Consider the following 13,003-nt stretch of genomic DNA (forward strand, 5'->3'; position numbering starts at 1 on the left):
TGGGAAACCCATCCATCAAACATGTCACCCATACTTAACTGTAAGTGATAAACTTTACGCCCAATGTGGGGCTCGAACCCACGACCCTGAGATTAAGAGTCTCATGCTCTACCGACTGAGCTAACCGGGCTTTGTGACCATTTAAAAGCATCATTTTTTTTTTTGCTTTGAAAGGCCGTCTATTGGACAAATATGAGCGCCAAGCACTTTACACAAAATACTTGGAATATTCATGTTCAAAACTGCAGAGACGCAGCAGACATGTATGGGATATGAGGTTTATTTTGTGACTGAAGATGGTGCCGACACTGGGAAACCCATCCATCAAACATGTCACCCATACATAACTGTAAGTAATAAACTTTACGCCCAATGTGGGGCTCGAACCCACGACCCTGAGATTAAGAGTCTCATGCTCTACCGACTGAGCTAACCGGGCTATGTGACTATTTAAAAGCATCATTTTTATTTTTTCCTTTGAAAGGCCCTCTATTTGACAAATATGAGTATTAAGCACTTTACACAAAATACTTGGAATATTCATGTTCAAAACTGCAGAGATGCAGCGGACATGTATGGGAGATGAGGCTTATTTAGTGACTGAAGATGATGCAGACACTGGGAAACCCATCCATCAAACATGTCACCCATACTTAACTGTAAGTGATAAACTTTACGCCCAATGTGGGGCTCGAACCCACGACCCTGAGATTAAGAGTCTCATGCTCTACCGACTGAGCTAACCGGGCTATGTGACCATTTAAAAGCATCATTTTTATTTTTTGCTTTGAAAGGCCCTCTATTTGACAAATATGAGTATTAAGCACTTTACACAAAATACTTGGAATATTCATGTTCAAAACTGCAGAGATGCAGCGGACATGTATGGGAGATGAGGCTTATTTAGTGACTGAAGATGATGCAGACACTGGGAAACCCATCCATCAAACATGTCACCCATACTTAACTGTAAGTGATAAACTTTACGCCCAATGTGGGGCTCGAACCCACGACCCTGAGATTAAGAGTCTCATGCTCTACCGACTGAGCTAACCGGGCTTTGTGACCATTTAAAAGCATCATTTTTTTTTGGGTTTGAAAGGACCTCTATTTGACAAATATGAGTACCAAGCACTTTACACTATATACTTGGAATATTCATTTTCAAAACTGCAGAGATGCAGCGGACATGTATGGGATATGAGGCTTATTTTGTGACTGAAGATGGTGCAGACACTGGGAAACCCATCAATCAAACATGGCTCTCCCGACTGAGCTAACCGGGCTTTGTGACCATTTAAAAGTATCTTTTTTTTTTTGCTTTGAAAGGCCCTCTATTTGACAAATATGAGCGCCAAGCACTTTACACTATATACTTGGAATATTCATGTTCAAAACTGCAGAGACGCAGCAGACATGTATGGGATATGAGGCTTATTTTGTGACTGAAGATGGTGCGGACACTGGGAAACCCATCCATCAAACATGTCACCCATACTTAACTGTAAGTGATAAACTTTACGCCCAATGTGGGGCTCGAACCCACGACCCTGAGATTAAGAGTCTCATGCTCTACCGACTGAGCTAACCGGGCTTTGTGACCATTTAAAAGCATCATTTTTTTTTGGGTTTGAAAGGACCTCTATTTGACAAATATGAGTACCAAGCACTTTACACTATATACTTGGAATATTCATTTTCAAAACTGCAGAGATGCAGCGGACATGTATGGGATATGAGGCTTATTTTGTGACTGAAGATGGTGCAGACACTGGGAAACCCATCAATCAAACATGGCTCTCCCGACTGAGCTAACCGGGCTTTGTGACCATTTAAAAGTATCTTTTTTTTTTTGCTTTGAAAGGCCCTCTATTTGACAAATATGAGCGCCAAGCACTTTACACTATATACTTGGAATATTCATGTTCAAAACTGCAGAGACGCAGCAGACATGTATGGGATATGAGGCTTATTTTGTGACTGAAGATGGTGCGGACACTGGGAAACCCATCCATCAAACATGTCACCCATACTTAACTGTAAGTGATAAACTTTACGCCCAATGTGGGGCTCGAACCCACGACCCTGAGATTAAGAGTCTCATGCTCTACCGACTGAGCTAACCGGGCTACATGACCATTTAAAAGCATCATTTTTTTTTTGCTTTGAAAGGCCCTCTATTTGACAAATACAAGTACCAAGCACTTTACACAAAATACTTGGAATATTCATGTTCAAAACTGCAGAGATGCAGCGGACATGTATGGGATATGAGGCTTATTTTGTGACTGAAGATGGTGCGGACACTGGGAGACCCATCCATCAAACATGTCACCCATACTTAACTGTAAGTGATAAACTTTACGCCCAATGTGGGGCTCGAACCCACGACCCTGAGATTAAGAGTCTCATGCTCTACCGACTGAGCTAACCGGGCTATGTGACCATTTAAAAGCATCATTTTTATTTTTTGCTTTGAAAGGCCCTCTATTTGACAAATATGAGTATTAAGCACTTTACACAAAATACTTGGAATATTCATGTTCAAAACTGCAGAGATGCAGCGGACATGTATGGGAGATGAGGCTTATTTAGTGACTGAAGATGATGCAGACACTGGGAAACCCATCCATCAAACATGTCACCCATACTTAACTGTAAGTGATAAACTTTACGCCCAATGTGGGGCTCGAACCCACGACCCTGAGATTAAGAGTCTCATGCTCTACCGACTGAGCTAACCGGGCTTTGTGACCATTTAAAAGCATCATTTTTTTTTGGGTTTGAAAGGACCTCTATTTGACAAATATGAGTACCAAGCACTTTACACTATATACTTGGAATATTCATTTTCAAAACTGCAGAGATGCAGCGGACATGTATGGGATATGAGGCTTATTTTGTGACTGAAGATGGTGCAGACACTGGGAAACCCATCAATCAAACATGGCTCTCCCGACTGAGCTAACCGGGCTTTGTGACCATTTAAAAGTATCTTTTTTTTTTTGCTTTGAAAGGCCCTCTATTTGACAAATATGAGCGCCAAGCACTTTACACTATATACTTGGAATATTCATGTTCAAAACTGCAGAGACGCAGCAGACATGTATGGGATATGAGGCTTATTTTGTGACTGAAGATGGTGCGGACACTGGGAAACCCATCCATCAAACATGTCACCCATACTTAACTGTAAGTGATAAACTTTACGCCCAATGTGGGGCTCGAACCCACGACCCTGAGATTAAGAGTCTCATGCTCTACCGACTGAGCTAACCGGGCTACATGACCATTTAAAAGCATCATTTTTTTTTTGCTTTGAAAGGCCCTCTATTTGACAAATACAAGTACCAAGCACTTTACACAAAATACTTGGAATATTCATGTTCAAAACTGCAGAGATGCAGCGGACATGTATGGGATATGAGGCTTATTTTGTGACTGAAGATGGTGCAGACACTGGGAAACCCATCCATCAAACATGGCTCTCCCGACTGAGCTAACCGGGCTTTGTGACCATTTAAAAGCAGCTTTTTTTTTTTGCTTTGAAAGGCCCTCTATTTGACAAATATGAGTACCAAGCACTTTACACAAAATAATTGGAATATTCATGTTCAACACTGCAGAGACGCAGCGGACATGTATGGGATTTGAGGCTTATTTAGTGACTGCAGATGATGCAGACACTGGGAGACCCATCCATCAAACATGTCACCCATACTGAACTGTAAGTGATAAACTTTACGCCCAATGTGGGGCTTGAACCCACGACCCTGAGATTAAGAGTCATGCTCTACCGACTGAGCTAACCAGGCTACGTGACCATTTAAAAGCATCATTTTTTTGTTTTGGTTTGAAAGGCCCTCTATTTGACAAACATGAGCGCCAAGCACTTTACACTATATACTTGGAATATTCATGTTAAAAACTGCAGACATGTATGGGATATGAGGCTTATTTAGTGACTGAAGATGATGCAGACACTGGGAGACCCATCCATCAAAGATGTCACCCATACTTAACTGTAAGTGATAAATTTTACGCCCAATGTGGGGCTCGAACCCACGACCCTGAGATTAAGAGTCTCATGCTCTACCGACTGAGCTACATGACCATTTAAAAGCATCATTTTTTTTTTGCTTTGAAAGGCCCTCTATTTGACAAATACGAGTACCAAGCACTTTACACAAAATAATTGGAATATTCATGTTCAACACTGCGGAGACGCAGTGGACATGTATGGGATATGAGGCTTATTTTGTGACTGAAGATGGTGCAGACACTGGGAAACACATCCATCAAACATGGCTCTCCCGACTGAGCTAACCGGGCTTTGTGCCCATTTAAAAGCATCATTTTTTTTTTTGCTTTGAAAGGCCCTCTATTTGACAAATATGAGTACCAAGCACTTTACACAAAATACTTGGAATACTCATGTTCAAAACTGCAGAGACGCAGCAGACATGTATGGGATATGAGGCTTATTTTGTGACTGAAGATGGTGCGGACACTGGGAAACCCATCCATCAAACATGTCACCCATACTGAACTGTAAGTGATAAACTTTACGCCCAATGTGGGGCTCGAACCCACGACCCTGAGATTAAGAGTCTCATGCTCTACCGACTGAGCTAACCGGGCTACATGACCATTTAAAAGCATCATTTTTTTTTTGCTTTGAAAGGCCCTCTATTTGACAAATACAAGTACCAAGCACTTTACACAAAATACTTGGAATATTCATGTTCAAAACTGCAGAGATGCAGCGGACATGTATGGGATATGAGGCTTATTTTGTGACTGAAGATGGTGCGGACACTGGGAGACCCATCCATCAAACATGTCACCCATACTGAACTGTAAGTGATACATTTTACGCCCAATGTGGGGCTCGAACCCACGACCCTGAGATTAAGAGTCTCATGCTCTACCGACTGAGCTAACCATGCTACGTGACCATTTAAAAGCATCATTTTTTTGTTTTGGTTTGAAAGGCCCTCTATTTGACAAATATGAGCGCCAAGCACTTTACACTATATACTTGGAATATTCATGTTCAAAACTGCAGAGACGCAGCGGACATGTGTGGGATATGAGGCTTATTTTGTGACTGAAGATGGTGCAGACACTGGGAAACCCATCCATCAAACATGGCTCTCCCGACTGAGCTAACCGGGCTTTGTGACCATTTAAAAGCATCTTTTTTTTTTGCTTTGAAAGGCCCTCTATTTGACAAATATGAGTACCAAGCACTTTACACAAAATAATTGGAATATTCATGTTCAACACTGCAGAGACGCAGCGGACATGTATGGGATTTGAGGCTTATTTAGTGACTGCAGATGATGCAGACACTGGGAGACCCATCCATCAAACATGTCACCCATACTGAACTGTAAGTGATAAACTTTACGCCCAATGTTGGGCTTGAACCCACGACCCTGAGATTAAGAGTCATGCTCTACCGACTGAGCTAACCAGGCTACGTGACCATTTAAAAGCATCAAGCTGGGGAACAATAGTCTGTATGGGGGGGGGGGGAAGAAAAAGAGGAAAAAGAGAGGAAAAAGAGAAAAAAAGAGAGAAAAGGAGAGAAAATGAGGACTCTTAATGGCTCTTCTGTATGTGAAAAGCCCCTCCAGCTCATAATTTTTCATAATAATTCCAGAAATCACCCAAATGTTGAATATTTGTAGTTTCTATAAATAGGAATTATGGATCCAAAGGTCGCTGGTTCAATCCCTGCCTGGATCAACACAAATTTCACCCAAAATGCTTTGGCTTGTTTAGATTAAATAAATGAAATAAGTTAAATGTGTTATATGACACAAGAAAACACTTATTAGTATTCAGATTTAGTGAAATCAATACTATTTGTCATTCTGTATTTTATTATGCATTCATGATGTGCAGGAAAGTGATAGTGTGATTTTCATTTTACCTCAGTTTTTAGTTTTATTGACATTAATTCAAAGAACTGTATAAGTTGTAAGACATTATTCCAAACTAATGAATTGAAAATATTAGCTTTTATTGTCTCCTTTCCATCTAAGAAAGGGTAATCTTATAGTCACAATATTATGGTACTGTATTGTGTTATCATATGCATGGTGTGGCAAAAAGCAAAACCTTGTTTGACTCCTGGTATTACACTGAGATTTAAATAAGTCAAATGAAAGAATTGTTGTAGAAACAAACCACATATTTATTATAAATTGAAAACACAGTGAAAACAAAGACGTCTCACCCCCCAACCCCCTCTTTCACGCACCCCATCTCCACACACATGCACACAACATTATAGAACGACAATTAATTGAACACAACAAAATAAATAAGAAAAATTATGCCAAAAATTATTAATCAGATGACTCCAGTAGTGCAAAGAACACAATAATGAATAAATACAATACTAAAAATAAGAATAAAATACAAATGTCTGCCCTTTTCCACTAAATGTTTTCCAGCCACTGCTCCAGTGGCATCCCTGCATGGGTCTGACAGTAGATGGTCTGTGGCCGCTTTCTTCGATGGCTACACATTCTTGGGAGGCTAAAGAGAAGCAGAAGCATTAGTATAAAGAACACAACATCAACAATCTGCACATGACAATTTGATATTAGTTTACAAATACCTTCTTAGTATGGAAACCACAGTCACATGTCTATATACTTGGAATATTCATGTTCAAAACTGCAGAGACGCAGCGGACATGTATGGGATATGAGGCTTATTTTGTGACTGAAGATGGTGCAGACACTGGGAAACACATCCATCAAACATGGCTCTCCCGACTGAGCTAACCGGGCTTTGTGCCCATTTAAAAGCATCATTTTTTTTTTTGCTTTGAAAGGCCCTCTATTTGACAAATATGAGTACCAAGCACTTTACACAAAATACTTGGAATACTCATGTTCAAAACTGCAGAGACGCAGCGGACATGTATGGGATATGAGGCTTATTTTGTGACTGAAGATGGTGCAGACACTGGGAAACCCATCCATCAAACATGTCACCCATACTTAACTGTAAGTGATAAATTTTACGCCCAATGTGGGGCTCGAACCCACGACCCTGAGATTAAGAGTCTCATGCTCTACCGACTGAGCTAACCGGGCTTTGTGACCATTTAAAAGCATCTTTTTTTTTTTTGCTTTGAAAGGCCATCTATTGGACAAATATGAGCGCCAAGCACTTTACACAAAATACTTGGAATATTCATGTTCAAAACTGCAGAGACGCAGCAGACATGTATGGGATATGAGGTTTATTTTGTGACTGAAGATGGTGCGGACACTGGGAAACCCATCCATCAAACATGTCACCCATACTTAACTGTAAGTAATAAACTTTACGCCCAATGTGGGGCTCGAACCCACGACCCTGAGATTAAAATTCTCATGCTCTACCGACTGAGCTAACCGGGCTATGTGACCATTTAAAAGCATCATTTTTATTTTTTGCTTTGAAAGGCCCTCTATTTGACAAATATGAGTATTAAGCACTTTACACAAAATACTTGGAATATTCATGTTCAAAACTGCAGAGATGCAGCGGACATGTATGGGAGATGAGGCTTATTTAGTGACTGAAGATGATGCAGACACTGGGAAACCCATCCATCAAACATGTCACCCATACTTAACTGTAAGTGATAAACTTTACGCCCAATGTGGGGCTCGAACCCACGACCCTGAGATTAAGAGTCTCATGCTCTACCGACTGAGCTAACCGGGCTTTGTGACCATTTAAAAGCATCATTTTTTTTTGGGTTTGAAAGGACCTCTATTTGACAAATATGAGTACCAAGCACTTTACACTATATACTTGGAATATTCATGTTCAAAACTGTAGAGATGCAGCGGACATGTATGGGATATGAGGCTTATTTTGTGACTGAAGATGGTGCAGACACTGGGAAACCCATCAATCAAACATGGCTCTCCCGACTGAGCTAACCGGGCTTTGTGACCATTTAAAAGTATCTTTTTTTTTTTGCTTTGAAAGGCCCTCTATTTGACAAATATGAGCGCCAAGCACTTTACACTATATACTTGGAATATTCATGTTCAAAACTGCAGAGACGAAGCAGACATGTATGGGATATGAGGCTTATTTTGTGACTGAAGATGGTGCGGACACTGGGAAACCCATCCATCAAACATGTCACCCATACTTAACTGTAAGTGATAAACTTTACGCCCAATGTGGGGCTTGAACCCACGACCCTGAGATTAAGAGTCTCATGCTCTACCGACTGAGCTAACCGGGCTACATGACCATTTAAAAGCATCATTTTTTTTTTGGTTTGAAAGGCCCTCTATTTGACAAATACAAGTACCAAGCACTTTACACAAAATACTTGGAATATTCATGTTCAAAACTGCAGAGATGCAGCGGACATGTATGGGATATGAGGCTTATTTTGTGACTGAAGATGGTGCGGACACTGGGAGACCCATCCATCAAACATGTCACCCATACTGAACTGTAAGTGATACATTTTACGCCCAATGTGGGGCTCGAACCCACGACCCTGAGATTAAGAGTCTCATGCTCTACCGACTGAGCTAACCATGCTACGTGACCATTTAAAAGCATCATTTTTTTGTTTTGGTTTGAAAGGCCCTCTATTTGACAAATATGAGCGCCAAGCACTTTACACTATATACTTGGAATATTCATGTTCAAAACTGCAGAGACGCAGCGGACATGTGTGGGATATGAGGCTTATTTTGTGACTGAAGATGGTGCAGACACTGGGAAACCCATCCATCAAACATGGCTCTCCCGACTGAGCTAACCGGGCTTTGTGACCATTTAAAAGCATCTTTTTTTTTTGCTTTGAAAGGCCCTCTATTTGACAAATATGAGTACCAAGCACTTTACACAAAATAATTGGAATATTCATGTTCAACACTGCAGAGACGCAGCGGACATGTATGGGATTTGAGGCTTATTTAGTGACTGCAGATGATGCAGACACTGGGAGACCCATCCATCAAACATGTCACCCATACTGAACTGTAAGTGATAAACTTTACGCCCAATGTTGGGCTTGAACCCACGACCCTGAGATTAAGAGTCATGCTCTACCGACTGAGCTAACCAGGCTACGTGACCATTTAAAAGCATCAAGCTGGGGAACAATAGTCTGTATGGGGGGGGGGGGAAGAAAAAGAGGAAAAAGAGAGGAAAAAGAGAAAAAAAGAGAGAAAAGGAGAGAAAATGAGGACTCTTAATGGCTCTTCTGTATGTGAAAAGCCCCTCCAGCTCATAATTTTTCATAATAATTCCAGAAATCACCCAAATGTTGAATATTTGTAGTTTCTATAAATAGGAATTATGGATCCAAAGGTCGCTGGTTCAATCCCTGCCTGGATCAACACAAATTTCACCCAAAATGCTTTGGCTTGTTTAGATTAAATAAATGAAATAAGTTAAATGTGTTATATGACACAAGAAAACACTTATTAGTATTCAGATTTAGTGAAATCAATACTATTTGTCATTCTGTATTTTATTATGCATTCATGATGTGCAGGAAAGTGATAGTGTGATTTTCATTTTACCTCAGTTTTTAGTTTTATTGACATTAATTCAAAGAACTGTATAAGTTGTAAGACATTATTCCAAACTAATGAATTGAAAATATTAGCTTTTATTGTCTCCTTTCCATCTAAGAAAGGGTAATCTTATAGTCACAATATTATGGTACTGTATTGTGTTATCATATGCATGGTGTGGCAAAAAGCAAAACCTTGTTTGACTCCTGGTATTACACTGAGATTTAAATAAGTCAAATGAAAGAATTGTTGTAGAAACAAACCACATATTTATTATAAATTGAAAACACAGTGAAAACAAAGACGTCTCACCCCCCAACCCCCTCTTTCACGCACCCCATCTCCACACACATGCACACAACATTATAGAACGACAATTAATTGAACACAACAAAATAAATAAGAAAAATTATGCCAAAAATTATTAATCAGATGACTCCAGTAGTGCAAAGAACACAATAATGAATAAATACAATACTAAAAATAAGAATAAAATACAAATGTCTGCCCTTTTCCACTAAATGTTTTCCAGCCACTGCTCCAGTGGCATCCCTGCATGGGTCTGACAGTAGATGGTCTGTGGCCGCTTTCTTCGATGGCTACACATTCTTGGGAGGCTAAAGAGAAGCAGAAGCATTAGTATAAAGAACACAACATCAACAATCTGCACATGACAATTTGATATTAGTTTACAAATACCTTCTTAGTATGGAAACCACAGTCACATGTCTATATACTTGGAATATTCATGTTCAAAACTGCAGAGACGCAGCGGACATGTATGGGATATGAGGCTTATTTTGTGACTGAAGATGGTGCAGACACTGGGAAACACATCCATCAAACATGGCTCTCCCGACTGAGCTAACCGGGCTTTGTGCCCATTTAAAAGCATCATTTTTTTTTTTGCTTTGAAAGGCCCTCTATTTGACAAATATGAGTACCAAGCACTTTACACAAAATACTTGGAATACTCATGTTCAAAACTGCAGAGACGCAGCGGACATGTATGGGATATGAGGCTTATTTTGTGACTGAAGATGGTGCAGACACTGGGAAACCCATCCATCAAACATGTCACCCATACTTAACTGTAAGTGATAAATTTTACGCCCAATGTGGGGCTCGAACCCACGACCCTGAGATTAAGAGTCTCATGCTCTACCGACTGAGCTAACCGGGCTTTGTGACCATTTAAAAGCATCTTTTTTTTTTTTGCTTTGAAAGGCCATCTATTGGACAAATATGAGCGCCAAGCACTTTACACAAAATACTTGGAATATTCATGTTCAAAACTGCAGAGACGCAGCAGACATGTATGGGATATGAGGTTTATTTTGTGACTGAAGATGGTGCGGACACTGGGAAACCCATCCATCAAACATGTCACCCATACTTAACTGTAAGTAATAAACTTTACGCCCAATGTGGGGCTCGAACCCACGACCCTGAGATTAAAATTCTCATGCTCTACCGACTGAGCTAACCGGGCTATGTGACCATTTAAAAGCATCATTTTTATTTTTTGCTTTGAAAGGCCCTCTATTTGACAAATATGAGTATTAAGCACTTTACACAAAATACTTGGAATATTCATGTTCAAAACTGCAGAGATGCAGCGGACATGTATGGGAGATGAGGCTTATTTAGTGACTGAAGATGATGCAGACACTGGGAAACCCATCCATCAAACATGTCACCCATACTTAACTGTAAGTGATAAACTTTACGCCCAATGTGGGGCTCGAACCCACGACCCTGAGATTAAGAGTCTCATGCTCTACCGACTGAGCTAACCGGGCTTTGTGACCATTTAAAAGCATCATTTTTTTTTGGGTTTGAAAGGACCTCTATTTGACAAATATGAGTACCAAGCACTTTACACTATATACTTGGAATATTCATGTTCAAAACTGTAGAGATGCAGCGGACATGTATGGGATATGAGGCTTATTTTGTGACTGAAGATGGTGCAGACACTGGGAAACCCATCAATCAAACATGGCTCTCCCGACTGAGCTAACCGGGCTTTGTGACCATTTAAAAGTATCTTTTTTTTTTTGCTTTGAAAGGCCCTCTATTTGACAAATATGAGCGCCAAGCACTTTACACTATATACTTGGAATATTCATGTTCAAAACTGCAGAGACGAAGCAGACATGTATGGGATATGAGGCTTATTTTGTGACTGAAGATGGTGCGGACACTGGGAAACCCATCCATCAAACATGTCACCCATACTTAACTGTAAGTGATAAACTTTACGCCCAATGTGGGGCTTGAACCCACGACCCTGAGATTAAGAGTCTCATGCTCTACCGACTGAGCTAACCGGGCTACATGACCATTTAAAAGCATCATTTTTTTTTTGGTTTGAAAGGCCCTCTATTTGACAAATACAAGTACCAAGCACTTTACACAAAATACTTGGAATATTCATGTTCAAAACTGCAGAGATGCAGCGGACATGTATGGGATATGAGGCTTATTTTGTGACTGAAGATGGTGCGGACACTGGGAGACCCATCCATCAAACATGTCACCCATACTGAACTGTAAGTGATACATTTTACGCCCAATGTGGGGCTCGAACCCATGACCCTGAGATTAAGAGTCTCATGCTCTACCGACTGAGCTAACCATGCTACGTGACCATTTAAAAGCATCATTTTTTTGTTTTGGTTTGAAAGGCCCTCTATTTGACAAATATGAGCGCCAAGCACTTTACACTATATACTTGGAATATTCATGTTCAAAACTGCAGAGACGCAGCGGACATGTGTGGGATATGAGGCTTATTTTGTGACAGAAGATGGTGCAGACACTGGGAAACCCATCCATCAAACATGGCTCTCCCGACTGAGCTAACCGGGCTTTGTGACCATTTAAAAGCAGCTTTTTTTTTTTGCTTTGAAAGGCCCTCTATTTGACAAATATGAGTACCAAGCACTTTACACAAAATAATTGGAATATTCATGTTCAACACTGCAGAGACGCAGCGGACATGTATGGGATTTGAGGCTTATTTAGTGACTGCAGATGATGCAGACACTGGGAGACCCATCCATCAAACATGTCACCCATACTGAACTGTAAGTGAAAAACTTTACGCCCAATGTGGGGCTTGAACCCACGACCCTGAGATTAAGAGTCATGCTCTACCGACTGAGCTAACCAGGCTACGTGACCATTTAAAAGCATCATTTTTTTGTTTTGGTTTGAAAGGCCCTCTATTTGACAAACATGAGCGCCAAGCACTTTACACTATATACTTGGAATATTCATGTTAAAAACTGCAGACATGTATGGGATATGAGGCTTATTTAGTGACTGAAGATGATGCAGACACTGGGAGACCCATCCATCAAAGATATCACCCATACTTAACTGTAAGTGATAAATTTTATGCCCAATGTGGGGCTCGAACCCACGACCCT

General features: G+C 40.5%; 20 non-coding genes across 20 annotated transcripts; all 20 read right to left on the bottom strand.

Moving 5' to 3' along the window:
* Positions 1 to 57: 57 nt before the first annotated feature.
* trnak-cuu (transfer RNA lysine (anticodon CUU)) lies at positions 58 to 130 on the bottom strand. The gene has a single exon. It is a non-coding gene; the product is annotated as a tRNA-Lys (tRNA).
* A 236-nt stretch (positions 131 to 366) lies between these two features.
* trnak-cuu (transfer RNA lysine (anticodon CUU)) lies at positions 367 to 439 on the bottom strand. The gene has a single exon. It is a non-coding gene; the product is annotated as a tRNA-Lys (tRNA).
* A 237-nt stretch (positions 440 to 676) lies between these two features.
* Positions 677 to 749, bottom strand: trnak-cuu (transfer RNA lysine (anticodon CUU)). The gene has a single exon. It is a non-coding gene; the product is annotated as a tRNA-Lys (tRNA).
* Positions 750 to 986: 237 nt separating this feature from the next.
* On the bottom strand, positions 987 to 1,059 carry trnak-cuu (transfer RNA lysine (anticodon CUU)). Its single transcript has one exon. It is a non-coding gene; the product is annotated as a tRNA-Lys (tRNA).
* Positions 1,060 to 1,521: 462 nt separating this feature from the next.
* On the bottom strand, positions 1,522 to 1,594 carry trnak-cuu (transfer RNA lysine (anticodon CUU)). The gene has a single exon. It is a non-coding gene; the product is annotated as a tRNA-Lys (tRNA).
* Positions 1,595 to 2,056: 462 nt separating this feature from the next.
* On the bottom strand, positions 2,057 to 2,129 carry trnak-cuu (transfer RNA lysine (anticodon CUU)). Its single transcript has one exon. It is a non-coding gene; the product is annotated as a tRNA-Lys (tRNA).
* Positions 2,130 to 2,364: 235 nt separating this feature from the next.
* On the bottom strand, positions 2,365 to 2,437 carry trnak-cuu (transfer RNA lysine (anticodon CUU)). Its single transcript has one exon. It is a non-coding gene; the product is annotated as a tRNA-Lys (tRNA).
* Positions 2,438 to 2,674: 237 nt separating this feature from the next.
* trnak-cuu (transfer RNA lysine (anticodon CUU)) lies at positions 2,675 to 2,747 on the bottom strand. The gene has a single exon. It is a non-coding gene; the product is annotated as a tRNA-Lys (tRNA).
* Positions 2,748 to 3,209: 462 nt separating this feature from the next.
* On the bottom strand, positions 3,210 to 3,282 carry trnak-cuu (transfer RNA lysine (anticodon CUU)). The gene has a single exon. It is a non-coding gene; the product is annotated as a tRNA-Lys (tRNA).
* A 1,286-nt stretch (positions 3,283 to 4,568) lies between these two features.
* Positions 4,569 to 4,641, bottom strand: trnak-cuu (transfer RNA lysine (anticodon CUU)). Its single transcript has one exon. It is a non-coding gene; the product is annotated as a tRNA-Lys (tRNA).
* Positions 4,642 to 4,876: 235 nt separating this feature from the next.
* trnak-cuu (transfer RNA lysine (anticodon CUU)) lies at positions 4,877 to 4,949 on the bottom strand. Its single transcript has one exon. It is a non-coding gene; the product is annotated as a tRNA-Lys (tRNA).
* A 2,096-nt stretch (positions 4,950 to 7,045) lies between these two features.
* trnak-cuu (transfer RNA lysine (anticodon CUU)) lies at positions 7,046 to 7,118 on the bottom strand. The gene has a single exon. It is a non-coding gene; the product is annotated as a tRNA-Lys (tRNA).
* Positions 7,119 to 7,354: 236 nt separating this feature from the next.
* trnak-uuu (transfer RNA lysine (anticodon UUU)) lies at positions 7,355 to 7,427 on the bottom strand. Its single transcript has one exon. It is a non-coding gene; the product is annotated as a tRNA-Lys (tRNA).
* A 237-nt stretch (positions 7,428 to 7,664) lies between these two features.
* Positions 7,665 to 7,737, bottom strand: trnak-cuu (transfer RNA lysine (anticodon CUU)). Its single transcript has one exon. It is a non-coding gene; the product is annotated as a tRNA-Lys (tRNA).
* A 462-nt stretch (positions 7,738 to 8,199) lies between these two features.
* Positions 8,200 to 8,272, bottom strand: trnak-cuu (transfer RNA lysine (anticodon CUU)). Its single transcript has one exon. It is a non-coding gene; the product is annotated as a tRNA-Lys (tRNA).
* A 235-nt stretch (positions 8,273 to 8,507) lies between these two features.
* On the bottom strand, positions 8,508 to 8,580 carry trnak-cuu (transfer RNA lysine (anticodon CUU)). The gene has a single exon. It is a non-coding gene; the product is annotated as a tRNA-Lys (tRNA).
* A 2,096-nt stretch (positions 8,581 to 10,676) lies between these two features.
* Positions 10,677 to 10,749, bottom strand: trnak-cuu (transfer RNA lysine (anticodon CUU)). The gene has a single exon. It is a non-coding gene; the product is annotated as a tRNA-Lys (tRNA).
* A 236-nt stretch (positions 10,750 to 10,985) lies between these two features.
* trnak-uuu (transfer RNA lysine (anticodon UUU)) lies at positions 10,986 to 11,058 on the bottom strand. The gene has a single exon. It is a non-coding gene; the product is annotated as a tRNA-Lys (tRNA).
* A 237-nt stretch (positions 11,059 to 11,295) lies between these two features.
* trnak-cuu (transfer RNA lysine (anticodon CUU)) lies at positions 11,296 to 11,368 on the bottom strand. The gene has a single exon. It is a non-coding gene; the product is annotated as a tRNA-Lys (tRNA).
* A 462-nt stretch (positions 11,369 to 11,830) lies between these two features.
* trnak-cuu (transfer RNA lysine (anticodon CUU)) lies at positions 11,831 to 11,903 on the bottom strand. The gene has a single exon. It is a non-coding gene; the product is annotated as a tRNA-Lys (tRNA).
* Between the last annotated feature and the right edge of the window lie 1,100 nt (positions 11,904 to 13,003).

This window comes from Semicossyphus pulcher, unplaced genomic scaffold (genome assembly GCF_022749685.1).
Source record: "Semicossyphus pulcher isolate SPU_LCO1_2020_fin unplaced genomic scaffold, fSemPul1.0.p SCAF_2, whole genome shotgun sequence".
Classification (NCBI taxonomy): Eukaryota; Metazoa; Chordata; class Actinopteri; order Labriformes; family Labridae; genus Semicossyphus; species Semicossyphus pulcher.